Source organism: Heterocephalus glaber, unplaced genomic scaffold (genome assembly GCF_053883595.1).
Source record: "Heterocephalus glaber isolate CG9 unplaced genomic scaffold, H.glaber_assembly_v1.0 deba00001504, whole genome shotgun sequence".
Taxonomy (NCBI): domain Eukaryota; kingdom Metazoa; phylum Chordata; class Mammalia; order Rodentia; family Bathyergidae; genus Heterocephalus; species Heterocephalus glaber.
The window spans coordinates 5,255,854-5,282,619 of NW_028258324.1; the positions used below are offsets into that span (position 1 = coordinate 5,255,854).

The 26,766-nt window shown below is 41.2% G+C and overlaps 1 protein-coding gene across 3 annotated transcripts in view; it reads left to right on the forward strand.

Moving 5' to 3' along the window:
* Positions 1 to 17,212: 17,212 nt before the first annotated feature.
* Positions 17,213 to 26,766, forward strand: part of Rad54l2 (RAD54 like 2) — an 89,510-nt gene continuing 79,956 nt past the window's right edge. For 2 of the 3 annotated variants that reach the window (XM_004834169.3, XM_021239417.2), the window contains exons 1-2: positions 17,213 to 17,433; positions 19,919 to 20,073. The gene's annotated coding sequence lies outside the window, so the exon portion shown is untranslated. The remainder of the gene's footprint in view (positions 17,434 to 19,918; positions 20,074 to 26,766) is intronic. The other variant, XM_004834170.3, reaches the window with a different exon arrangement.

The window sequence follows — 26,766 nt, forward strand, 5'->3', positions numbered from 1 at the left end:
GAAAATAGGTATAAAGGACCTTATCACTATCTGATAAAAGCCATTTATGTCAAACCAATAGCCAACATCATAGTAAATGGGAAAAAGCTGAAAGCTTCCCCTCTAAAATTAGGAACAAGACAAGAGTGTTCACTACCACCATTCCTGTTCAACACAGTACTCGAAATATTAGAGCAATCAGACACAAGAAAGAAAGAAAGGAAGGAAGGAAGGAAGGAAGGAAGGAAGGAAAGAAAGAAAGAAAGAAAGAAAGAAAAGAAAGGAAGAAAAAGAAAGAGAAAGAAGGAAAGGAAAGAATGAAAAGAAAGAAGAAAGAAAGAAGAAAAGGGATACACATAAGAAAGGAAGAACTCAAATTATCATTGTTTATAGATGACATGATCTTTTCCATAAAAGACCCAAAAATTCCACCAAAAGACTCCTAGAATTAATAACCAAATTCAGCAATGTGGCAGAATACAAAATCAACACACAAAAATCAACAGTGTTCCTGTGTACCCAGAGATAAAATAATGAACCCACTGAGAAAGAAATTAGAAAAACACCACCATTCACAACAACATCAAGAAAAATCATATACTTAAGAATTAACCTATCCAAGAAAGTGAAGGCCTCTATAATGAATATTACAGTATGTACTTTGAAAAAAGAGATAAAAAAGGATATCAGAAAAGGAAAAGATATCCCCTGTTCCTGGATAGACAGAATGAACATTGTCAAAATGGCCATACTTCCAAAACTAATATATATACATATATATTTCATGCAATCCCAATCAAAATTCCAAGGGCATTCTGCACAGAATTAGAGAAAATAATCCTAAAATTCATATAAAATCAGAAGAGAGACAGAATAGCAAAAGCAATCCTAGACAACAAGAGCAAAGTAGGAGGCACCACAGTCCTAAATTTCAAGTTATATAACAAAGCTACAGTGATAAAAACAGCATGGTGCAGGCACAAAAATAAACATGTGGATCAATAGAATAGAATAGAGGATGCAGAAACAACCTCAGGCATATTCAGCTATCTGATCTTTGACAAAGGGTCCAAAAACATACCCTGGAGGAAAGATAAATAAATCTTTTCAGCAAATGGTGCTGGAAAACTGGTTATCCACATGCAGAAGATTGAAAATAAACCAGAATCTCTCAGCATGCATTAAACTAAAATCAAATAACTAAATATTAAAACAGAAACAATCTGCCAGAAGACAAAACAGATAAAACTCTTGAAGACATAGGCATAGCCAAAGACTTTCTGACAGAACCTCAGTTGCACAAGAAATAACATAAAAAACAGCAAATCAGATTATATCAAATTAAAAACCTTCATAGCAAAGGAAACAATCAATAGAGTAAAGACACAGCCTACAGAATGAGGAAAAATTTGGCTGGCTACTCCTCAGAAAGAGGACTAATATCTAGAATACATATAGAGCTCAAAAATATTAGCTTCCCTTCAAATAAAAAACCCAATTCAAAAATGGTAACTGAGGTCCAGGCGTGGTGGCACACACCTATAATCCCAGCACTCAGGAGGCTGAGGCAGGAGGATTGCCACAAGTTCGAGGCCAGCCTGGGCTACAGTGAGTTCAAGGCCAGCCTAAATTATAGAGTGAGACCCTGTCTCAAAAAAAAAAATTGGCAACTGATGAATAAACATTTTTCAAAAGAATTACAAATGACAAATAAATACATGAAAAAGTGTTCAACATCTCTGTCCATTACAGCAATGCAAATTAAAACAACCCTGAGATTCCATCTTACTCCATAAAGAATGACTATCATCAAGAAATCATAAGAACAAATGCTGGCAAGGCTTCAGGGTAAAGGAACCTTCATATATTGTTGGTGGGAATGCAAACTGTATAACTGCTATGAAAATCAGTATGGAAATTCACCAAAAAATGAAAATGAGGGCCCGGGATTTAGCTCAGCAGCACTGAGTGTGCCTTGCAAGCACAAGGTCCTGAGTTCAATCCCTGGTACCAAAAAAAAAAAAAAAAAGAAGAAAGAAAAAGAAAAGAAAATAAGAAATTCTGTTTGACCCAGCAATATTTCCCTTCTAGGTATCAAAAGAGTTAAAGACATCATATTATAGTGATACATGTACATCCATGTTTAGAGCAGCAAAATTCATAACTAAATCTTAGAAGCAGCCCATGGGTCCATCAACTAATGAATGGATAAAGAAAATGTGGTATTTATACAAAATAGAGTATTACTCAGCTGTAAAGAAGGATGAACGGGTCAATTGTAGGAAAACAGATGCACCTTGAGACAATAATGGTAAGTGAAATAAATCAGCCATACAAGCTTAATCGTCGCATGGTTTCTCTTACATAAGAAACCCAAAGTATAAATACTCTAAACAGAAAAATTTAAAAATGGGTAATAGGAAACAAGGAGATAGATCTTTTGCTGATAGGAAGGGGACCAAGAGATGGAAAGAAGGAAAGGGGAAAGGGAAGGGCATGTAAAAAGAATTAAGGTGTGTTATACATGGCACATACATAACTCCCTACAATGAAGGCAATCATTAAGTACCGCAAACATGTACTAATAAAAATTAAAATTAAAAAATCTGAGATCTTGAGCCAAATTAAACCTCTCCTCCTTAAAAAAAAATCCTGAAGTCAATCTATATAACATAATATTAATCACTTTCTTTGTGGTACTGGGAACTCAGTCCCTTTGCACTGAGCTGCATCCTCAGGCCTTTTTTATTTTTTATTTTGTAAGTTGGTAAATTGCCCAAGTTAGGCTTAAAGTTGTGATCCTCCTGCTTCAGCATCCCAGAGTGCTGCAATTATAGGCATGAAATTTTGACCACTTTTTCCCCCAGTTTCTCTTCTTTTTTGTGGCACTAGGGTGAGAGCCCAGAGGTTTGCACATGCTAGGCAAGCACTTTACTGCTGAGCTACATCCTAGCCCTTTTTAATTTATTTTGAGACAGAGTCTCATTACATTGTCTGGGCTGACCTTGAGCTTGTGATCCTCCTGCTTCAGCCTTCTCATAGCTGGTATTATAGGCATGTGGCCCCCACATCTGGCTAAAATTAACAATTTTAAGTGAGCAACTCAGTGGTATTCATCCCATTCACAATGTTATGCAACGACACTTCTATCTAGTTTCAAAACATTTTCACCTCCCTAAAAAACATCCAGGGCCTGTTAAGCAATTATTTTTCATCTGTTACTGACTAGCACGGATTCTTAGTCACAAGTGAGATAGAAATCAGATGTTGACAGGTTTTTAAGCCCACTGACAGCCATCACCCTTGTTTGTACACTTCTGCAAGGGCCTCAAAAGAGAAGGGAACTCGTACCTGCTTCTAAGATGCTACTAATTGGCCAAGGGTTCTTGCTCAATTCATGTAGAAATCACAAAGTAGATGAGCATGATGGTGCATGCCTGTCACTCCAGCACAAGAAGGCTGAATAAGGCAGGAGGATTACAAGTTCTGGACTCTATATTGACTTTGAAGCCAACCTGGACTTCATAGTAAGACCTTATCTCAGAGTGGAGGTGGAGAATGGAGGGAAAGGGAAGGGAAGAGAAGAGAGGAGAGGAGAGAAGGAGAGAGAAGGGGAGGGGAAAGAAGGAGAGAAAGAGGCCACAAATTGGCAACATTTGGTTTTTGGTGTTAATGGCCCTGGGGATTGAATGTCAGCAGTTATCAGGCTTTTTATTGTTAACAGCCCTCCAGAACCAGTCAAGAATACTTCTAGCCATGGGAGATGGGGACTCCTGGAAATTCCCCCTTAGTCTCCACCACTCTCTACTGGTAGCAGTTTTCAGTGTTACCAGCTCTGACTGCTGACCACTTTCAGCATCAGTAGCCTTTGGTGTGACCAGTTCAGCTTGCTCTACTCAAGATAGAAATCACAAATAGACAAAATTATGCCACCTCACAGGAAGATTGCTGCCAGCCTGGGCTACATAATGACTTCAAGGCCAGCCTGGAATACATAGTGCAACCCTGTCTCAAAAAAGAAAAAAAATCCATGTGTGGTGATGCACACCTGTAATCCCACCACCATTTGGGAGACTGAGGCAGGAGGATCTCTGTGAGTTTAAGGCCAACCTGAGTCACACAGCAAGAACCTGTCTCAAAAAATGAAAAATATCAAAAGTTATTTCATCTCAAAGAGACTTTACTAGGACTTTTCTACTGCATAAAGATGAACAGCATACAGAGAAGTTGCTTATAAAGGAAAACAGGCAGACACTGGAAGACTGATGCAGGAGGATTGCAAGTTCAAGCCTAGCATGGATGTCTTAGTTACTTTGTTTGCTGCTGAGACACAATAGCTGACATCCACAGATTAAAGGAGAAAAGGTTGATTTCAGCTCAATTTGTAGAAGTTTCAATCCATAGTGACCTGGCTCCAAGGCAGAGAAGCATGGCAGAAGGGCATCATAGAGGAGAAATAGTCCATGGTGTGGTAGGCAGGAAGAAGCAAGCAGCAAAAGCAGCAGTGAAGCAAACCTCCCTTTTCCTTTTATCCCATCCAGGCTACAAGCCTTTTGGGTGGTGCCACGAATACCCAGGGTGGGCCTTCCCATTATCCACACCCAGAACTACGCTAAACCAATCAATGGACTGATCTAGTACTACACACCCTTAATCCCAGTATCACACCCTAAACCCAGGCAGTTCCAAAGAGTCCCACCTATGAGCTCATGAGGCTTTGGGGGGACATCTAGATATAAGCCATAACAATGAGCAATTTAGTGAGACCCTATCTCAAAATAAAAAAATTAAAAGGGCTGGGGATGTAGTTCAGTGTGAAGGACCTGGGTTCAATCCCTAGAACTGAAGCAAACAAACAAACAGTGGTCTCCCTCATGCATAGTATCTGACTTTCTGTTTGGTCATGGGTAGAGGAGGTGCTGCTTACAGACCTAATTGAGTTGGGCTGTTGAGAGGTGGGATCCTCCAGTGAGGCTGCAGAGCAGAGTCTTCTAGGATAGATATAAATCTGAAGTTTGCTGCAGCCAAGGAGAAAATCTCCTGGAGTGTTCATGGGATGCTTGATGAGCTCTGCTCTCTGCAAAGTGATTGGGGTGGCTCCAAAGGGATCAAAAAGAAGCTCTTCAGGAGTATTGGACCCTTCTCTCCTGTCTTAAATCTCCTCCTTCAGCCCCTGGAAACAACTGGTCTACTTTCTCTCTCTCTCTCTCTCTCTCTCTCTCTCTCTCTCTCTCTCTCTCTCTCTCTCAACTTAGCCATTCTGGGTATTTCATATAAGTGGAATCTCATAGGTGACCTTTAGTTTCTGGCTTTTTTCACTAAGCATGTTGGTGTGTGTGTGTGTGTGTACATGCTCATATGTATAGTACTGAGGATTGAACCTAAGGCCTTGCAAGTGCTAGGCAAGCATTCTACCACTCGGCTATATCCCAATGTTACTTGGGAGGTTGCAGCAGAAAGATAGCAATTTGAGGCTTGCCTGGATACCTAGCACAGCCTTGTCTTAAAACAAAAAAGAGCTGAGGATATAGCTGAGTGCTAGAGCACTTACTTAGCATGTATGGGACTCTGGGTTCAAAGTATTTGGGATTGAACCCAGGTCTTTCACGAAAAGCTATATCCACAGCCTTTTCTTAATTTTTAATTTTGAGACAGAGTCTTTATGTCACTAAGTTGCTCAAGCTGGGCTCGAACTCATGATCCTCCTAAAGTGCTGGGACTACGGGTTGCATCATCACACTCAGCTAGCATCTTGTTTTTGTTGTTATTTGTTTTATGGTGCTAGGGACAGAACCCAGGGCCTTGCACATGATAGACAAGTACTCAACCACTCAGCCACATTTTGGGTGTTATGGTTTAGATCTAAACATCCTCCAAAGCCTCATGTATTCGGAAGATTAGTCTATGGAAGCACAATCACCTCTTTGGTGTTGGTGAGGTCTGGTTGGAAGAGGCAGGTCACTATGGGCATGACCTGGAAGGGTATGTCTCTCTTCTTGGCTGCTCCCTTTACTCTCTGTTTCCAGGCTGCCACAAAGTAAGCAACTTTTCCTCTACCATGCCCTTCTGCCATGCCACCCTGCCTTGGAGCCAACTGACTACAGACTAAAATCTCCACAAAGTATAAGCCAAAATAACCCTTTCCTCCTTTAAACTGTGAGTGTCAAGCATTTTGTCCTGGAGTTGAGGAAAGTGACAAAAACACTGAGCCCTTGCATATTGCTTTAAAAGCTTGAACATGTAGCCCGGTGCAGTAGTGCACACCTGTGATCCTAGTACTCAGGAGGCTGAGGCAGGAGGTTTGCCATGAGCTCAAGGCCATACTCAGCTACATAATGAGTTCAAGGCTAGCCTGAACTGCACAGTGTATGGCTCTGGCTCGGGGGGCGGGGGAGAGGAGAGGAGAGAGGAGAGACAAGAGAGGAAGAAAAAGAAGGAGGAGGAGAAGGAGAAGAAAAAAGAAGAAAGAAGAAAAAAGAAAGAAGAAGAGAGAACAGAAAGTTATCAATCCAGGGGTGGTGGCATGTGCCTATAATCCCAGCACTCTGGAAGGCTGAAGCAGAAGGATTGAGAGTTTGAGCCCAGGCTGGGCAACTTAGCAAACTTTCTCTCAAAATAAACAACAAAAAACAAAAAAAGCGCTGGGACTGTAGCTCAGTGCATCATGCCTGGCACTTAATTCCTTTTTAATGGTTAAATAATATTTCACCATGTGAATGCCCCAGATTTAGTTTATTCTTTCACCTGTGATGAACACTTGCCTTATTTCCACCTTTTAGCTATTGTGAATAATGTTGCAATGAGCAAATATCTGTCTGAGTATCTGTTTTCAATTCTTTTGGTCTATATCTAAAAGTGAAATTTCTAAGGATGTATGGTAACTTTATGTTTAATTTTTTGAGGAACTGCCAAACTATTTTCCACAGTGGATGTATCATTTTACATTCTCATCATCAACATACAAGGGTTCCAGTTTCTCCACATCCACATTTGTTTATTTTCTGAAGCTTTTTACAAATGATTATGGTCATCCTAGTAGGTGTGGAGTGGTCATGATTTACATCTCCTTAATGCCTAATAATGTTGGATATCTTTTTATGTACTTATTGGCCATTTGTATGTCTTCTTCAGATAAATGTCTATTGTAACCCTTTGGCTATTATTTTTTCAGAGCTGATAATCAAGTCTAGGGGCTCCTGCAGACCAGTCAAGTGTTCTGCCACTAAGCTACATCTCCAGCCCCTTTTGTGTTTTTATTTCTTCCCTTAATTTAATTACTTAGTTTACTTATTTATAGGAATGGATGAGTGCTGTCTGAATCCTTGAGACTGAAAATGCACTTTTTTGTTGTTGTTTGTTTTGTTCTTTTTTGGTGCTGGGGATTGAACCCAGGGCTCTGAGCATATTTATTTATTTATTGAGACAAGGTCTCACTATGTAGTTCAGGCTGGTCTTGAATTCATTATGTAGGCCAGGTGGGCCTCATACTGGTGGTGATCCTCCAGCTTCAGCCTCCTAGGTGCTGGGATTACAGGTGTGTGCGATCATGCTTGGCTAATTTCTCCATTATTGTGAGTCTGTGACTCCTCAAAGTGTTTCTTTTATGATACTGGGGATTAGACACACTGAGATACATCTCTAGTCCTGTGTATTTTTAAATCAGGTTGTTTGGAATGAGCGTGTTACAGCAAAGTGCAACAGCTTAGCATTACAGCCAAGTGTTACAGCCCTGTGTGACAGCCAAGTGTTAGGGCTATCTGAAGGTCTCTGAAGGTGAAAATTGAGTAGCACTCAGAGAGATGGAGGGAATCTTTATTATGCCAGTGGGCTCAGAGGAGTTCATTCTCTGAAGTCTGAGCCCAAACAGAAATGGAAGCAACCTTATATAGAGATCTATCGGGTAGGGAGTGGACCCACCTACCAGGTGAGCATGTTCATAGAGGTAGATGGGTGGGGTTAACAGAACATTTTTGAAACCTTAGGCAGAAACATCATGCAGCACAGTTACATTGCTTGAACAGAACATCTTATAGCAAAAACATGGGGGAGATGCAAAGTCCTGCCCTGTTGTACATTATTTCCTTATCAAGGGTACAGCCCCATGGTAGTGAGTTTTCTAGGATACAAAAGACCCTCGGTTCAGTCCCCAGAACTGTAAAAATAAATAAATAAATAAATAAATAAATAAATAAATAAATAAGTAGGGTTGATAATCTCTTTGTTGTTGAACTGTAGGACATTATGTGAATTCTGATATTAAACCATTATGGAATATATGACTTGTAAATATTGTGTAGGCTGTCTTCATTTCTGGATAATATCCTTTGATGTGCAAGAATCTCAAATTTTTTTTTTTTTTTTGGTACTGGGGATTGAGCTCAGGACCTTGCGCTTTCGAGGCAGGCGCCAGAACCACTGAGCTAAATCCCCAGCCCAAGAGTCTCAAATTTTTATGAAGTCTAGGCCCAGGATGGTGGTGGATGCCTGTAATCCCAGCACTCAGGAGACTGTGGCAGGAGGATCACACGAGTTCAAGGCTAGCCTAGGCTACATAGTGAGTTCAAGTTCAGCCTGAACTATATAGCAAGACTCTGCCTCAAAAAACAAAACAAAAAACAAATCAAAAATTTTGATGAACTCTAATTTTCTATTTTTTAATTAAAATTGTATGGGGCCTCAATATGCTGCCTAGGCTAGCCTTGAGCTCCTGAGCTCAACCAATACTCCTGCCTTATCCTTCCAAGTAGTCAGAGGCACAAGCATGTGCCACTGTGTGCAGCTTTATTTTATTTATTTAGCAGCACTGGGGATTGTTTTTATTTTGGGGTTTTTTGTTTTGTTTTTTGTTGTTGTTGTTGTTGTTAGCAAGGATTAGCAGCACTGGGGATTGAATTTAGGGCCTTTGCACTGAGCCACATCACCAGTTCCTTTTAAAATTATTTTCAGACAGGGTCTTGCTAAGTTGCCCAGGCTAGGTTCAAATTTGTGATCCTCAAGCTTCAGCCTCATAGGGTGCTGGGATTACAGGCTTGTGTATTTATTTTTTTAAAAAACACATTTACTTAGTTTTTCAGTGCTGGGGATTGAACACAACAAAACCTTCACTGTGAGCTACATTCTGGCAACACACTTTTTTATTTATTTATTTTTATTTGAGACAAGTTCTTGCCAATCCATTATATTATCCAGGCTGGGCTTAAATTTATGATCATCCTGCCTTAACCTCCCAGAGTGTTGTAATTATAAGCCTGTACCATTCTACCTGGCTTTATTAGTTTTTATTTTCATAATGCTGTATTCTAGGGGGAGTTGTGGGTGCTGGGAATTTTACCCAGGACTGTTGCACTAAGGTACGTCCCAGCCCTTTACTTTTTAAATTTTAAGACAAGGTCCCACTAAGTTACCCAGGCTGGCCTCCAATTCATGATCCTCCTGCCTTTGCTTCCCAAAATTCTGGGATTAGAGGCATAGACCACTGAACCAGGCTTTATAATGCTTTTTTAAAAAGTAGCTTAAAGCAGTGTTTATTTTCTCACATAGTGTTTGAGGAATAGGGATATAGACAGTTTTGCTGGATGCTTTTGGCACAGAGTCACTTATAACATTGCAAGGACAACAATCATCTTTAAGGCCCAACAGGACCTTCCAGTTCTGCTCACATGGTTGTTGGCAGGCCGTTTGTCACAGGCCTCAGTTCCTCACTGGCTTTGGCTGGAAGCTTTAGTTTCTAGCTATGAAGACTTGAGAGTTTTGGAGGGTGGAAGTCCAAACAGAATGACGTAGGATCTTGGCAGAATCACATCAGGGTGGGAGCTTGCCTATCTCTCTGTCACATTTTTTGTTTCTTTTGTTTGTTTTTGATTTTTTGAGACAATGTCTCATTACGGAGCCCAGGCTAGACTCAAACTTGTGATCCTCCTGCCTCAACCTCCCCAGTGCTGGAATTGCAGATGTGAGCCACTATACTTTGCCTGTTTTTTTTTTTTTTTTGGTACCAGGGATGAAACTCGGGACTTTCCACTTGGGAGGCGGGTGGCCGCACCACTTGGCTAAATCCCTGGCCCTGCCTTGCCTGTTTTTGTTTTTGTTTATGAGAGATATTCAGGCTGGCCTCAACTTTGCTATCTTCCTGCTGCAGCCTATTGAGTACTAGGACTACAAGCACATGCCACCAATGTCTGGTTTGTCAATTTCTTTTATTGTGGCATAAAATACATAACATAAAATTTACCATTTTAGAAGCTGAGGCAGGAAGATCACAAATTCAAGCCCAGATGGGGCAATTTGACCACTTAGTGAGACCCTATCTCAAAATAATCATAACCAGCCAGGGATTTAGCCCAGTGGCTCTTTGCCTGCCTTGCAAGCACAAGGTCCTGAGTTTGATCCCCATACCAAAAAAAAAAAATCATAATTATAATCATAAAGGGGGATGTAGTTTAGTGCAAAGGCCCTGGATTCAATCCCCAGTATGAAAAATTTTATTGTTTTAGCCATTAAAAAATTATTTTTGTGTTACTGAGGCTCAACCCAGGAACACTTTACCAATGAACTACATCCTCTCCCCTTTTTATATTTTATTTTGGGACAGAATCTCACTAAATTGGTCAGATTTGGCCTCTAACTTGTGATCCTCTTACCTGAGGCTTCCAAGTAGCTGGGATTAGTAGTATGTGCCACCATGCCTGCCATTTTAGCCACTTTGAAATATACAGTTCAGTGGTATTTCATTCACATCATTGTACAAATATCACTACCATCACTACCATCATCTCCAGAATTTGCTCATCTTCCCAACTGAAACTCTGTATCTGTTAAATAATAATTGAAGCCAGGTGTGGTAGTGCACACCTGTACTCTGGGAGGATGAGGCAGGGGAACTGGAAGTTCAAGTCCCTCCTGGACAATTTAGCAAGACTGTGTATGAAAAGTAAATAAATAAATAAAGATGATTGATAATATAGCTTAGTGTGAAGACACTGGGTTCAGTCCCCAGTATTGCATAAGGCAAGCAATCAATCAGTCCATCAGTCAATCAATCTGAGCTGGGTGTAGTGGTTCATGACAGTAATTCCAGCACTCTGGGAGGCTGGGACAGAATTATCACAAATTTGAGCCCAATCTGAGCAATTTAGGGACTTAGCAAGACCTTGTCTCAAAATAAAAATGAGAAAGGGCTGGGGAATGTAGCTCAGTGGGAAGGCCCTGGATTCAACCCCCAGTATAAATAAATAAATAAATACCTACCCCCCCCCCCATGTCACAGTTAGAGTGGAGTTTCAACTCCATGGTTTTGAGGATATGCCCTAGGAATTGGTGGAGCACACTTCTGGGTGTCTGGGTGGGTCATGGAGATGTGGCTTTGGGATTTACGTATGGTCTCTTACCCCTTTCTCTCTGGCACTCTTCCTTGCTCTGTTTACAGGCTGCCATAAACTAAGCAGCTTTGCTCTAGCATGTCCTTCTGCCATGATGTTTCTGCCTGGGAGCCAGCAGTTCATGGACTGAAACCGTGAGCAAACTAAACCTCTCTTCCTTTAAGTTGTGGGTGTTGGGTATTACCTTGCAGCAACAAGAAAGCTGACTATCACTTTATTTTCTGTTTCTGTGACACTGAGTATTCTAGAGACCTCTGATAAGTGGAGTCATATAGTATTTATCATATATATATGATTCAGTTCACTTGGCATGCCCTCACGATTGATCCATATATAATATATGTAAGCTTTTCCTTACCTTTAAAGGCTGAGTAAAATCTGGGTACAGTGGCACACCCCTGTGATCCCACTGAGGAGGCTGAGGCAGGAAGATTGAGAGTTGGAACAAGAGTTGGAGGCCAGTCTTGGCTATATAGAAAGACTCTCAAAAAAACAGAAACAAAAAATACCTAAGAACATATTCAGTCGTAAACTCATCAGTGAATTAATCCACTAATGAGTATAGCATCCCTGTGATTTAATCACCTTCCAAAGAACAACCCCTGAATATATGAGACTTTGGGGGAACAGTCCATTCTATACCATAACAACCACTATGCCCAGTTTATGGTTAATTTTCTTCGAGGAATTGCCCCACTTTTTTTCACAGTGGTCACAACATTTTACATACTTACCAACATTTACACACAAGGTTGTCAATTTCTCCACACCTTCACTAACAATTGTTTTCTTTTTCCTTTTTTGTACTGGGAACTGAACCCAAGGCCTTTGCACAGGGCTACATTCTTAGCTCTTTTTTATTTTTGAGACAGGGTCTTGCTAAGCCATTATATTGCCCTTGGAATCTTCCTCTCTCTGCCTTCAGGGTGTTGGGATTACAGGTGTGTGTTGTCATGTCTGGCTTATTTTCTGGGGTTTTTTTTTTTTTTTTTTTTTAAATTGTAAAGCGATTCTAGTGAGTAGAAGTGACATCTCATTGTGGTTTTTGTTTGCATTTCCTTAATTTTGATGAGTGATGTTGGACACCTCTTCATATGATTGTGGGCCGTTTTTTGTATCTTTTTGAATAAATGTTTATTCAAGTCCTTTGTGTTTTTTCCCACCTCTTGTACTGGGAATTGAATCCAGAGCCTTGCACATGCTCTGCAAGCTCTCACTGTATGCTCTACTGCTGACTACTGCAGGATAGGACCTCACTAAGCTTAGGCTGGATTTGCAAACCTCCTACCTCAACCTTGAGTAGCAAGCATAGGCATGAACCACCATGCTGGGCCCTTTGTTCATTTTTGAATCATGTTTATTTTAATTTTTGTAGTAGTATATATTCTAGATAGCAATCTCCCCCCTCCTTTTGGTACTGGGAATCAAACTTGGGACCTTGTGCTTGCAAGGCAGGTGGCAGAACCACTAAGCTAGATCTCCTGTAGCAATCCCTTATTTTGATGTATATTTTGCAAATATTTTTCCCATCCTGGGGAGTGCTTTTTCACTGTTAATAGAATCCTTTGATGCACACAGAAGTTTTCAGATTTTTTTCTTTTGATGCCTGTACTTCTGTTGTCATGTCAAAGAAATCATTGCCAAACATAATGTCATATACCTTTTAGCTCTATGTTTTTCTCTGAGTTTTATACTTCTAGCTCTTACATTTAGGTCTTTGATCTATTTTGAGTTAACTTTTGCATATGGGGTAAAGTAATGGTTCAAATACACTAATTAGCATGTGGATTTCCTGTTTCTCCAGCACCAAAAGACTGTCCTTTCTCTAGTGAGTCATCTTATCACTCTTGTCAAAAATCATTTGAAGCCGGGTATGGTGGCACTCACCTGGAATCTAGTAACTCCAGGAGGCTGAGATAGGAGCATCACAAGTTCATATTCTGTTTCAAATTAAAAACTAGGAAAAGGGTGGAGGATGTAGCTCAGTTTGAAGGTTTTGGGTCCTTTTTTCCCCCAGTAGTGCCAAAAGAAAATAATTTGAAAGCCAGGTTTGGTAGTGCATGCCTGTAATCTCAGCATCCAGGAGGCCTTGATCTTGACATAAAAGCCAAGCTGGGCTATATAGTCAGACCCAGTCTCCAAACAAACAAGTAAGAAGCATTTGACCATAAATGTGAGGGCTAATTTATGGATATTCTCTTCTATTCTATTCTATTGGTTTATGTGGTAGTCTTTGTGCCAGTACCACACTGTTTTGATTACTGTAGTTTTATAGTAAGTTTTGAAATCACAAAGTATGAAAACTACAACTTTATTCTTCTATTTGATGTCCCCTGGGAGTCCATATGAATTTTCAGAGGGATTGTTCTATTTCTGCAAAAACATTGTTGGGATTTAATAAGATTGGCACTGAATCTGAAGACCACTTTTGGGGTAATATTGACATCTTAACAATATTGAAGATTCCAATCCATGAACACAGGATGTCTTTATTTGTGTGTTTTATTTTACCAGTGTTTAATGTTTTTGAGTATACAAGTATTTCGTCTCCTTGTTAAGTAAGTTTATTATCTTTTTTCTGCTCTTAAAAAGAAAGCTTTCAAAGGCCGGGGATTTAGCTCAGTGGTTCCGGTGCCTGCCTTGCAAGCTCAAGGTCCTGAGTTCGATCCCTGGTACCAAAAAAAAGAAGAAGAAAGAAAGTTTTCAAGCAGGGCATGGTGGTGCATACCTATAAAGCTAGCACTCTCAGGAAGCTGCGAGGCAGCAACATTGCCATAGGATTGCCATAGGTGTACACCATCACACCCAGCTTCCCTTTTAAAACTGGGTATGATAGCACATATCTGTAATCCCAGCTACTCTGAGGGCTGAGACAGTTGGATTACCCATTCAAAGTAGCTGTCTAGGGCTGGGCATGGTGGTGCATAGCTGTAGTTCTAGCTATTAGGAGGCTGAGGTAGAAGGATCATGAGTTCAAGGCCATTCTGAGGGGCAGCATAGCAAGACTCTGTCCCCTAAATGCATACATACGTATATACATACAAACATAAATGAATGGATGAAGTAGCTGCCCAGTCACCACCACACCACTTTCTCCAGAACATTTAATGCTATATGATATTTTCTTTATCTGTTTGTTGTCTCTTTTTCCCTCATGAGATTGTGAAGTCCAGGGAAACAGACCATCTTACCAGTATCCTCAACACCCTGAACAGGTACAGAAGAGCTCAATGAATATTTTAATAAATTTGAATTTACACTGGACTTATCATTGAGGCAGAACTGAGGCGATGGAAAAGGGGAGGGGGTTGGGGATTCTTTGAAGCTTTGAGCATGCCTTGCAGAACCTACCTGGTTAACAATGACCTTGTGTGGGTCATTTCTTCAAGGATGGAGCAAATCATAAGTCATGGGAAAATGGAGATAGAGGGCCCCCTAGGACAAGGCAGGTGTATAGAGCATGATGGAAGAAGATTTATGAGGTGGTTTTGGATAGCAAAACAGCATGAGAAAAGGAAGAGTTATAAGAAAGGCAAGAGTCCTAGCGGGACTTCAGAGTTTGACTGAGAAGGCAGAGATGTGCTATTCCTGGTAAATCCTTTCTTTCTTTTTTTTTTTTTTTGGTACCAGGGATCGAACTCGGGACCTTGAGCTTGCAAGGCAGGCACCGGAACCACTGAGCTAAATCCCCAGCCTTTGAAAGCTTTCTTTTTAAGAGCAGAAAAAAGATAATAAACTTACTTAACAAGGAGACGAAATACTTGTATACTCAAAAACATTAAACACTGGTAAAATAAAACACACAAATAAAGACATCCTGTGTTCATGGATTGGAATCTTCAATATTGGTACATGTCTGTAATTTGAGCTACTCAGGAGGCTGAGGCAGCAAGATCATGAGTTCAAATCTAACCTGGACAATTTTTTTTTTGTTGTTTTTTTGAGACAGGGTCTCGCTATGTAGTTCAGGTTGGTCTTGAACTCACTATGTATCCCAGGCTGGCCTCGAATTTACAGCAATCCTCCTGCCTCAGCCTCATAAGTGCTGGGATTACAGGTGTGTGCCATCATGCCCGGGCAGCTCTAGTTCTAATTTCTGATTAATGAACACACCACTGGTGAGTCTTGCCTAATCCAGCAAGAAGGTACAAAGGTGGCTCCATTGATAAGCAGTTATATGTGTACATCCTTTTGGGGGTTTCTTCTAATAAAATCTATTTTCCTACAGGTAAATTTGGGGGAACCGTTAGGTGATAACAACCAAGTTGTCAGGGATACTCAGAAAGACAAGGTAATAGTGATGTTACAGAAGGGTAATGGCATCCTGTGAGGAGAGAATGGAAGGAGACTTTCCATCACTAGGGGAGCCAGCACTGGTTTTTGTTGCTCAAATCTCAGTGATAGAGGAGAAAGTAAGTGGAGATGTCTTTGATGATTGTGCCTTGAGTCTTCACTTGCAGAAGGGGATAAAAAACAGGGCTTCTTTCTTGATTCTCTGACCAGCTTTTATGTCTTTTTCTCCTCTCGTTGGTCATCCTTGCACTTCTTATTTGAACCTGTTTCAACTCTTAAAGCCAAATCTGCTTTATGTATCACCCCCAGAATCCCAGTTGAGAGGCCAAGCCAGGAAAACGCAAGACTTTGACAGAGAGGGATTAGAGTGCTGATCCGACCTCATGCTGCTGAGAGAAGTAAATAAGTTTTGAGGTATGCTTTGGCCATTAAGACAAGTCTCCTGATCTTCTGCCTAGCTGCTTCCATGATAGCTGTGGCTGTATTGCACAAATGGCATCTGCTGCACAAGATATCTGCCCTGACTGCAGCAGGCTCAGATTTAAATTAATCAGAATTGAATACGGACCAGTCAGTGAGCTCGGATCAGAAAGCTTGCAGTTAAATCAGTTTGGAGCAATCAGCAGACTCCAATACAGACCAATCACAGGCCTACTGTGGCTATATAAACAACTCTCAGCCTCCAATGGGTTGGTGTAGGTGAGTTCTCTTTTGTGTACTGTTGCAGTATAGTTACTGTTCAAATCCTAACTCCAGTGTTTATGATTTGTCTGGTAGTATGGGCTCCAGAAGTCCTGTAAATTTACTCAGGATTCTTCCTGGGTAGTGGGAAAGAATATTCGAAAAACAAACAAACAAACAAAAAACACCCCAAAAAACCAAACCAAACCAACCAAACCAACCCAACAAAAAACCTACAACAGTAGGAGTTGTTAGTCCTGAAGAGCTCCAGAGACCAGTGATTGTTGTTGGGAAACATCAAGACCTGAGGACTTGGGGTCATTGGTGGCAAAAGCCTAGAGCTGCTAGCAGAGCTGCATTGTGAGGATTCATGATTTCTATCTGAAGGAACCCTCAACTGATTACCTCTGCTTCTCTGCAAGGTAATTCTGAAGATAGCGTCAGCAATAAACTGGACGGCAGATGAGAGGGAAGAGAGAAAGGAAGAGTATCAATGATACGGTGTGTATCAATTTCAAGGGCTCTAGAGGGCCAAGAACAATTTCTGTTGGAAGCGTCTGAGGTTATCCCAAACTGAGGAGTGAGGAGGAATTGAGGCACTAAGTGATCAGTGTTGTCGGCTCACTTGCCAGTGGTCGTGCGCCCTTTCCATTGGATCTCCCCCGGAACTATTCCCAGGCAGATTCCAATGTGGGATTTCCGTACCCCGTTCACTCCTAAAAGGGTCGTCAGTAGCAGATAAACGCCTCTACCCAGGGAAGATCCCCCATACAGCCCATGCAAGGGAAGAGCCTCCTTCAGTCAGCTCACAGCGGAACATTCCTGTCGATAGCGCGTGTTCCCGTCCGGGTGGCCGAGCGAGCGGACCGGGAAGGGGACGTTTTCTAGGGCGGACCGCGAGCGGAGGCTGAGAGCGCCGCCGCTGGAGAAGACCGACTCTCGGCCAGAGCCAGCCCGAGGCGACCGGGCCTGGCTGGCTACTTCCCTCTCCAGCCTCTGCCCCCGCCCCCGCCGTCGCAGACACTGTCCAAGCGGGCGCGGAGGAACGCTAGGTCCCTTGGCCCTGCAGGATCTGGCTGGGCCCGGATCCGTGGCACTGGAGGTGAGAGCCAGTGCCTGCCTTCGGCTCCCTGCCGGGCCGCTGGGACCCGCAACAATGGGGGCAAAGTGGGGACGCAGCCCGGGCCTCTGGCGTGCAGCAGCCTGGGGCAGCAAGGCGGTCCTGGAGGCCTGGACAGTGAGGGCACTGGTTTAGACCTGAGAAACTCCAGTATCCAGAGGCTTGGAGGCTTGGTTTCGTCCCGGGGCCCCGTTGATGGCTTGATATTTGGGGAAATTTGTAGCCCATAAAGGGAGTTATAGAGGTAGTGAGACTTAGTGATTGTGTACTCTTTGATCTTTGCGCCCAGGAGGCAAACCATGGCGGGGTGCATGGGAGAAGGTTGTGTTTGGAATTTTAGGGGCCTCTGTGTGCTTAGTCCCTAAGGCATACAGGGATGTGTTTCTTCCCTATCCACTCCCAAGGTCTGTAAGTTTGGCAAACTGGGGTCAGGCTGAGGGAGAAGACACGGGAGAGTTTAGCTTCGAGGAAACCGGTGAAGGAAGGAGCTCAGCTAGGCATCAGAGAGTGAGCAAAGAGCTAAATCCTCCTCAGCCCAGATGCCCCCTGGCAAAAAGTGGTTCTAAGGCAGGGAACTTGACACAGGAGTGAGCAGAGACCAGTGAATAGTGTTAACTGCTTTGGATTAGGGTGAGGTTGGTGGAAATTGTGATTTGAGAATTGCAGAGGAGGGTTGGTAGCTGCTAAGATTGGAGAGTCAGCCTTATGTGGGTCATGGTGGTGGTAGCCTGGGAGATGAACAAGGGAATTTTGCGGTGGGCTTCCTGATAGAGAATGACCTCTTACTGTCGGGGAGTGGGTGACTCAGATCTGTTAGAATTTCTGTCTTTTGCTAGCAGATGTGGCTGACTACATACACTGGTGGCTGGACTTTGAGGTGAATGAGATTGGAAGGGGAATTTGGGGGCTTGATGATTTTGTTCCTCAGTAGACGACAGTGTAAACCTTTCCTTCCTGCTCCAAGTCAGAGTGATGGCTGTTATTGACAATATTTTGAGTAAGAGATTTCTTTGGAGTATTTGGATCCAAAGCTTTCATCTGTTTTTATCTTTCTTTCTTTGTTTTAAGTTGTGACCCATATTTTCTTTTTAATATTGTGGCTATTATTTGTGATGATAGACAAGTAGATATCATGATACACCTAATCTAAAAGCCTATTTTTGCTAATTTGTATGCCATTGTTCAGTGTATGCTACTCTACTCTAGAGAGGGATGTGAAACCCCTAATAGTTTACTATGTTGTTAAAAGCACTTTGTATCCTTAAATACATGAAACTTTTTTCTTGCGCCACGATTACCATTGAATTTGTTAAACGTTAATGACTGTCATTTCAGCACCCTGCTGACTCTCACAGAACATTATCTTCACTAGAAGTGTTACCTGCCTTCAGTGAATTTGGTCTGTACACTATTGCCCTGTGACAGTCTGTATCATTGAAAAGCAGTGTGCAATCTCCAACTCTGGCTTGCAGCTGTGGGCTGGATCTCTGTATCAATTATCCAGGCAAAATTTGCAGTGTTGTCTATACTTAGAGTCTATTTAGGAAGTACTGCCTAATTAGTGTATGTATAATTTTTCATGTAAGATGTGAAGTAAGTCTATTTGTACCTGTACTGATAGTTCTAATTATTCTAGGGATTATTTTTTTCTTAAGCTTTAAAAAATTATTTCCCTTCAAAAGTTTTCTTTATCTATAAAGATTTTCTATCTTAAGTCATTTTTCGTATATAAATACCTGTTGCATTATGCTATGCACTATGTTAGGCACTTGTACATTGGTGTTAGTATTTTTGATTTTTTTTTTTTTTTGAGACAGGATCTTGCTCTATAGTGCAAGCAGGCCTTGAACTTGCTACTTAGTCCAAGCTGGCCTCAAACTCATGATCCTCCTGCCTCAACTTCTGTGTTGGGAATATAAGCGTGTGCCACCGTGCCCAGTTTTTTCTGACATTTTGGATTGTTGTAGTTCTTGGTTTGAAGGTGGCTGCTTATATGTGACTGAAAGAAGTGATGAAGGTGTATCAAGCTTTTAGTCAGCAAACTCTTGAATAGAGTTTTATAGTATATTGACTTTTGAGTAATGACAATTGATATCTTCAAATTTCCATGCAAAAACCAGTTATAAATAGGGTATAGTGGTGCATGGCTATAATCCCAGCTCTTTGGGAGGCTGAAGCAGCCCAGTCTGGGTAACTTAGTGATTTAGGGAGGCCCTGTCTCAAAATAAAAAAGGGCTAAGGATATAGATCAGTGCAGAGGCCCTGGGTTCAATCCCCACTACTGTAAGGAAACAAAAACTTAGCGCTATATATGTGTTCACATTGGTATAGAATTGTTTTTACATTATTTTATTTAAATATATCTGTTAAATTTAAGTACTTCTGTAGAAAAACCACAGGGTAAATCATTTTGTTTTGGTGTGTGCCTTAATGAGCAGTGATTTACAAGTACCATAAATCTGTTCAGGTTCCCCAGGAAGCTATGATACTCTCCTTTCCACTGTGGTTTTGGGAGCGTGAAGGCATTGCTTACACCTTAGATCTGGTTCACTGTATGTAGGCTGGGAGTATCTGCTTACTGCTTGGCGTGGTTTCCTCTGGAGCATCAGGAATAAGACTGAGGTAAGCCTGGGTCTATTCGAAGTTGCTTCCCTCTTAATTTTCATTGCATAAAATATGTTGTTAACCTGAATTATTTTCCTTTAGTTGTTAGCCATTCTAATCTAGTAAAATGAAATTGTTCTTTACACTTTTCTTTTCTTTTTTTGGGGGGGGGTACTGGTTATCAAACTCGGGACTTTGTGCTTATGAGGCAGGCAGTGGAATCGCTGAGCTAAATCCCGGGCCCCCTTTACATTTTTCTTTGATCTCTCTGTATATGTATCTTGATCCAAAATAAATGAAGACATTTAAAATCAAGGTACTTAGATCATAAGTAAATTCTTTGAAATAGCACTCATTTTTTATTTGGAATACTGCATTCACTTGGTCAAAGAAACTAAAAGCTGATTCATATGTTGCTTTGAAGGCAAGGTGATTACAGTGGTACCTTGGTTCACTTATATGTACTATATTCGCAATTTGGTTGCAACCAGAATTGTGGAATGAATTCTGCAGTCAGAATTGAGAGAATTGCCTCCATTGAGGAGAGAATTATGCTTCAGTTCATGGACTCATTTCTTTCCATGATTCTGGTTGAAGACTGAACTGGACAAGAACCAAATCAAATTTCCCCATAAGGTCAACATTGACCCTAACCATTGAATTTGATTTGGTTCTCATCCAACTTGCTTTGTGAGCAGAATCGTGGAAAGAATCAATTTCATGAACCGGAGCACCACTGTACTTAAATGTTTTGGCTACTCTTAGTTAAATGGATCAACTTGAGAAATTCTTGGAAAGAAGATTTAGAGATTTTAGTTCTTTCAAAAAATTCTGAGAATTGTCTGATGTAATGGGAAGAGCATGGTCTTTGAAGTTTGAAGTCATCCCATCTTTGTTTCTCACTCATGTTTTGACCCTGGGTAAGTGTTTAACCTGTCTGAGCTTTGGTTTTGTTTTTTATCTGTAAAATGACACTAATACAACTTTTTTTTTTTTATGGTACTGGGGATTGAACTTAGGGTCTTTGTGTTGAGGTACACCTTCAGCCTTTTTATTTTTTATTTTGAAACAGGGTCTGGGTAAGTTGCTCAGGCTGAGTTTGAACTTGGAATCCTCCTAGCTCAGTCTCTTGAGCTGCAGGGATTAGTTGTGTAGCACCATGGCCAGCCTTCTTTGTAGATTTCAGTGAAGATTGAAGATGGGGGGGCCTAGTGTTTTGTGATTGGTCAGTGCTGGCAGTTAGTAGAAGGTGGTGTGTATTATGGATGGGCCACTATTGTCAGAAATTAGTAATAGGAATGTGGCTAGGTGTTACGTGTGGATGAGAGGCTGTTTCCTTGTCTGATGAGGAAGATGGCTATATAGTGTGGATTTCCTGGGACTCATGTAGGGGAATTGCTGAGGTAGTCTTTAGCTAGTCTAGTACTAGTTAGCAAGAGTCCACACTATAAAGTCCAAGGTCATTCTTGGTTCTGGTAGACTTTTTCCTGGTACTTTCTGTGGCGAAGCCAGGAAATGACTGATATGTCCTTATTTGGTAACACTGGACATACCCATGACAGATTGTGGCAGGCAGCATTATGATCTGTGTCTCTGATCGGGATATTTCTCTAGTTTTTTGTTTTTTTCAGAGACATTAGAGAACTGGCTTTGGTGTTTTTGCCTTGAAGCCTCCAAATCTCCAAATGCTGGAGAGATTTGTTGTCTTTCTCTAACTGGGCCACTTTGATAGAATCCACCACTCTGTTCAGATTTTTCTTTCTTTCTTTCACATTTCTGGGGATCAAGCCCACAGACATGTTTTTGATGAACACAGGTTTTGTTATAGAATTGTTCAGTTTTATTTTTTCCTTGTGAGAGAAAAAAATAATTCCCATTAATATTAAAAAAATGAAGTAGAAACCAAAAGTGATTTGAAGTAACTGGCCCCTAAATCTCTTATAATTTTCCCCTAGTCATTCCCCCTGCTCCATTTGTTGTGGTCTTTAATTCCCATTAAGAGTAAATAATATTCCTGTGGCCTCAAAATACCACTCTAGCCCCTGGCATGTTTCTGGTTCAACATCTCACAAGGACCTTTATGAACTGGTACCTCCTGTAGTTTATAGTTTCTCTTCTGCCATAAATCCTCTGGCTCTAGAAGCTAAGTTATAGTGAATTCCTTGAAGGTGCTAGCATGCCAATACCTTGTACTAGTTTTCTTTCTCATTCTAGTATGTGTCTGACTTTAAGACTAGAATGAAGAGTTCAGGGACTACCTCCTCTTAGTAAAAGTCTTCCCTCTGTTTCCATGAATGCCTCTCCTTTGTGTGACATTGCATTTTGTGCAAGCTTCTTTCTCCTTCTCTTTTTTCTCTCTCCATTTAAACACAGAGTCTCGCTATCTATTCCATGCTGGCCTTGAACTCACTCAGTAGTCAACAATGCTGGTCTCAAACTCCCAGCAGTCCTCCTGCCTCAGCCTCCTGAGTGCTGGGATTACAGGTGTGTGCCACCATACCCAGTTGTGATCATGTTTTATATGATTACACTGTACTGTTAAATTTTGGAATTTTTGTGGTTTCCTTGCCTAGATTATGACTTACTTGAGAGCCTTGTCTTTTTTACTTTTATATTGTATTTTACTTGTCTAATGCTTTTTGAGTGAAAAAATAAATACTCTCTACTTATGAAAGGATAGGAAGTCATTTCATGTGGAGCTGGTGATGTGATGTGGGTTCTGACTTTTGGCTGCATCTGATCCATGCTGAAGCAGTGTCTCTGCCTTTGTATTCCCAGGATGCTAAACGCAACATTGTCTTGCTATGAAAATGTGTTGCTTATTTCATATGTACATGGTTTTGAAGCTGGGGGCCGTTACTTTTTCTCTTTAATCTTGCAAAAGTTTCTTTTGGGAAGTTGGACGTGGTGCTGCACACCTGTAATCCTAGCTCTTGAGAGGCTTGAGGTAGGAGGATCTCCATGAGTTCAAGGCCAGTCTGTGCTGCATAGTAAGGTCAAGATTAGCCTGTCTCAAAAGAACCAAAAAAAAAAAAAAAAAAAAAAAGTTTCCTTTGGGAGAGAATGTGGTAGTTCTTCAGTGGTATTATCTAGATTGGCCTTTTTTTTTTGTACCGGGGATTGAACTCAGAACCTTGCACTTGAGAGGCAGGCAGTGGCACCACTGAGCTAAATCCCCAGCCCTAGATTGGCCTTTTATTGGCCTAAGCACTTTATCCTCATGTATGAAGAAATGAGAAGTGACTTTAGGTAACAGGTTTCTCCAGACTATTGCCTAGCTGCCACTTGCCTGGGAATGGGAAATGATTTGGGGCGGGGCAGGGTAGGAGCTTGAACCCAGGGGCCTTTGCACTGAGCTACATCCCTATTCCTTATTTATTTTTTGAGACAGGTTCTCACTAAATCAATAATTTATCCAGGCTGGGCTCGAACTTATGATCCTCTTGCCTCAGTTTCCCAGAATGCTTGGGATTCCAGGTATCTTGAGACCACACCCAGCTGGGAAATGAATTTAACACTTGGATATTGTGACTTTCTCTGGCTAGTAGGCTTTTTGGAAACCTAGTTGAACTCACTGTTACCATATTCAGGAAATAAGATTGATCAAATATTATTTAGGAATTTGAATTCAGTGACTATGAAAACATCTGTACCAGTTCTCTCCTCAGTTGTACTAATACTGAAACTGATATATTCTCTGTCAGGATACTTGATGTTCTGGGTTATTTATTTAGAAGGTTTAGAAATATACCAGTTCATGCAGTCACTCTCTTAGTTCTTAGTAGTAAAATAACTTAAGAAAATACTATCTAAATTACCTTAATTTAATTTTTATGGCTGATCAGACCACATAGAAATCAGACTGAAGACTGAGCTTTTGGTAGCTTATTGAAGCCTATATAATGTAGTTATTGTTTTATGCAACCAATGAACATAGACTGCAGAAAAGGAAACTAGCTGTAGTTAGGTTAAAGATAAAAATTGATATGAGATAAAAAGGAAAATTGAGGCAAAGCATAAGGCGCTTTAAATTTAGCAGTAGCTGTTAAAGATGTTTTATGAGCAGTGTTGAGATATTGAGAAGCTATTGTAGTATAGGTTGGAAGCAATAAAAACATGGAATTTTCACTGCACAGGCACACTGAAGGTGCCAGCACTCAAAGTTTTGCAGCAGCACTGCTAAATAAATAATTGTATTAGGTAGAAATGAAAAATGACTGTCTTACAACTGTAAGTTTACTTTGTATTGTATGATGTTATACTTTATAAAAACACATTTGTTTTACTTCAACAACCCTGTGAGGCAGATGTCCCCGTTTTACAGACAAAGAAGCAAACTTGAAGAGGTGAAGTGGCTTGCTCAAAAATGTGCGAAGATAGATAAAAACCAGAGTTGTCATGCTAGTTTCCTTTCGTTTTTGTTTTTGTGTGTTTTTTTTTTTGGTACTGGGATCAAACTCGGGACCTTGAGCTTCCGAGGCAGGTGCAACTCGGGACCTTGAGCTTCCGAGGCAGGTGCTGGAACCACTGAGCTAAATCCCCAGCCCTTTTTTTTTGTTTTTTGGGACATAGTATTGCTGTGTAGCCCAGGCTGGCCTCGAACTGGTGATCCTCCAGCCTCAGCCTCCTGTGTACTGGAATTACAAGCATGTGCCACGATGCCCAGCATCATACTAGTTTTCTGATTCTACGTTTACTGCCCTTTCATGTCCTCATAGGATATTGGTACGGTTTCTTACTCCAGGCTTCATACCACTAAAGGATATGTACAAAAGGAGATACCACACATGCAGCAGTGTACTGGCTTACCAGCAGCCCAGTGACTGGAAGAGCTAGATGCGGAGGAGACTAGGGGAGCCCCACCCTCCTCATGAATCACTTAGTGAATAAGAGAAAAACCCAGAACCAGGTGGGGAAGGATTTGCAGTTGAAGCCCACGACATGAATAAAAGTCTTCCTCCTAATATGATGTTGTGTAGAACTTGGGAGAAACGTGGAAATTTGGGGAAGAATCCTTTGGGTGTGATTCTGACTTGAAATTACACTCCATTTTCATTGTGTCTTCTACTCCTACTGTTGCCCATCCTTCATCTCTCTTTCTCTCACATGTTTTGCCTGTTCCACTATAGCCTGGATGCTGGCTGACCACAGTCTATGGCTTCAGTGCTGCTACTTTTCCCAGGTCTTAGAACCCTTTCTTCTTTGACTTTGTGCTCTGTCTGCTGTACCAGTTGCTATCCTGAATTCTCTTTGCTGGTGGCTTTCAATGCCTCTAGGCCACCTGTGTTCAGTGGTTTTTTTCTTTGTGTTTTGAGAGGGGGGAAGGTCAAGGAAATGTGCTGTCCTGGTCACAGGCAGTTCCCACCGCTTCCCTAGAGTTGAGCTCTCCCTGCCCTTCAAGGTTCTCATGTCCTGTCACCTAAGTGCCTCATTTCCCATTGCAGCTGCTTCCTTGTTCCCAAAACTTGTCCTTTTCTCAGGTCCATCACCATGACCTCTCTTTAGGACTTGTGCTCTTTAATATTGTTTCATCCTTTCTATCACCATACTTTCCTTTCCTCCTCCTCCTTCCTCTTCTTGTCCCCCCTCCTCCTGTTGTTGTTGTTGTTCCCTCCCCCTCCCCCCCTCCCCCCTCCCTCTCCCTCTCCCTCTCCCTCTCTCTTTCTTTCAACAAGGTCTCACTGTACTGTAGTCCAGACTGGTCTTGGACGACTCACTGTGTGACCCAGTATGGCCTTAAACTGGTGGTAATCCTCTTGCCTCAGCCTCCTGAGTATTGGTATTAGAGAGGTGTGCACCACTATGCCTGGCATATCACCCTACCTTTCATCATTCAATCTCTTGCTTTTGGAAAGTCCTTGATTTTTTTCCCCTTGCTACACAAGTTCAGTAATGTGTGAGCACAGTAAAATTCTAACATTTTAAATTAGGGAAAGGAACCCATCAACCTGCATCTCAGCGTTAACCACCATTAAGAATTCAACCTATATTTCTCCAGATTTTTTTTCCCATTGTGCTTGCCAACAGATGTGTGAATGTAAGATAAAATAATTCCTTTTTGTGGAAATGGGATCATGATATCTTGCCTTTTTTATAACCTGCTCTTTTTTTTCATTTGATGCTTTTTTTTTTTTTAGCATTTTTCCTTATTTAGGACATAAGTATCTCTGGTATCTTTTAATAGTCACATAATATTACATTTTGTATTTATATCAATTTTTCTAGTTTACTAGTGGTAGACATATCTTTTTTTTTGGTGGTGGTATTGGGGGTTGAACCTAGGGCTTTTGTACTGAGCTACATCCCCTGGCCTTTTTAAAATTTTTATTTTGAGACAGGTCTTGCTAAGTTGCCCAGGCTGGATTTGAACTTGTGATTCTCCTGCCTCAGAGTGTTTGGATAATAGTCCTGATCTACCACACCTGACTATGATACTGACTTCCATTTCTTTGTAGTTACAAGCATCCTGGAACATATATCTTTATATGCTTTTTTTTTTTTGTACCGGGGATTGAATTCAGGTCCTTGCGCTTGCGCTTGCAAGGCAGGCGGCGGAACCACTGAGCTAAATCCCCGGCCCTTTCATATGCTTTTTTGGCTTACAACTTTCTGTACTTTGTATACTTTATAGTAGGTTCCTACAAGTGAAATTTCTCTCTCTCGCTTTCTCTCTTTTTCTGTACTGGCGATTGAACTCAGGGCGTTTGCACT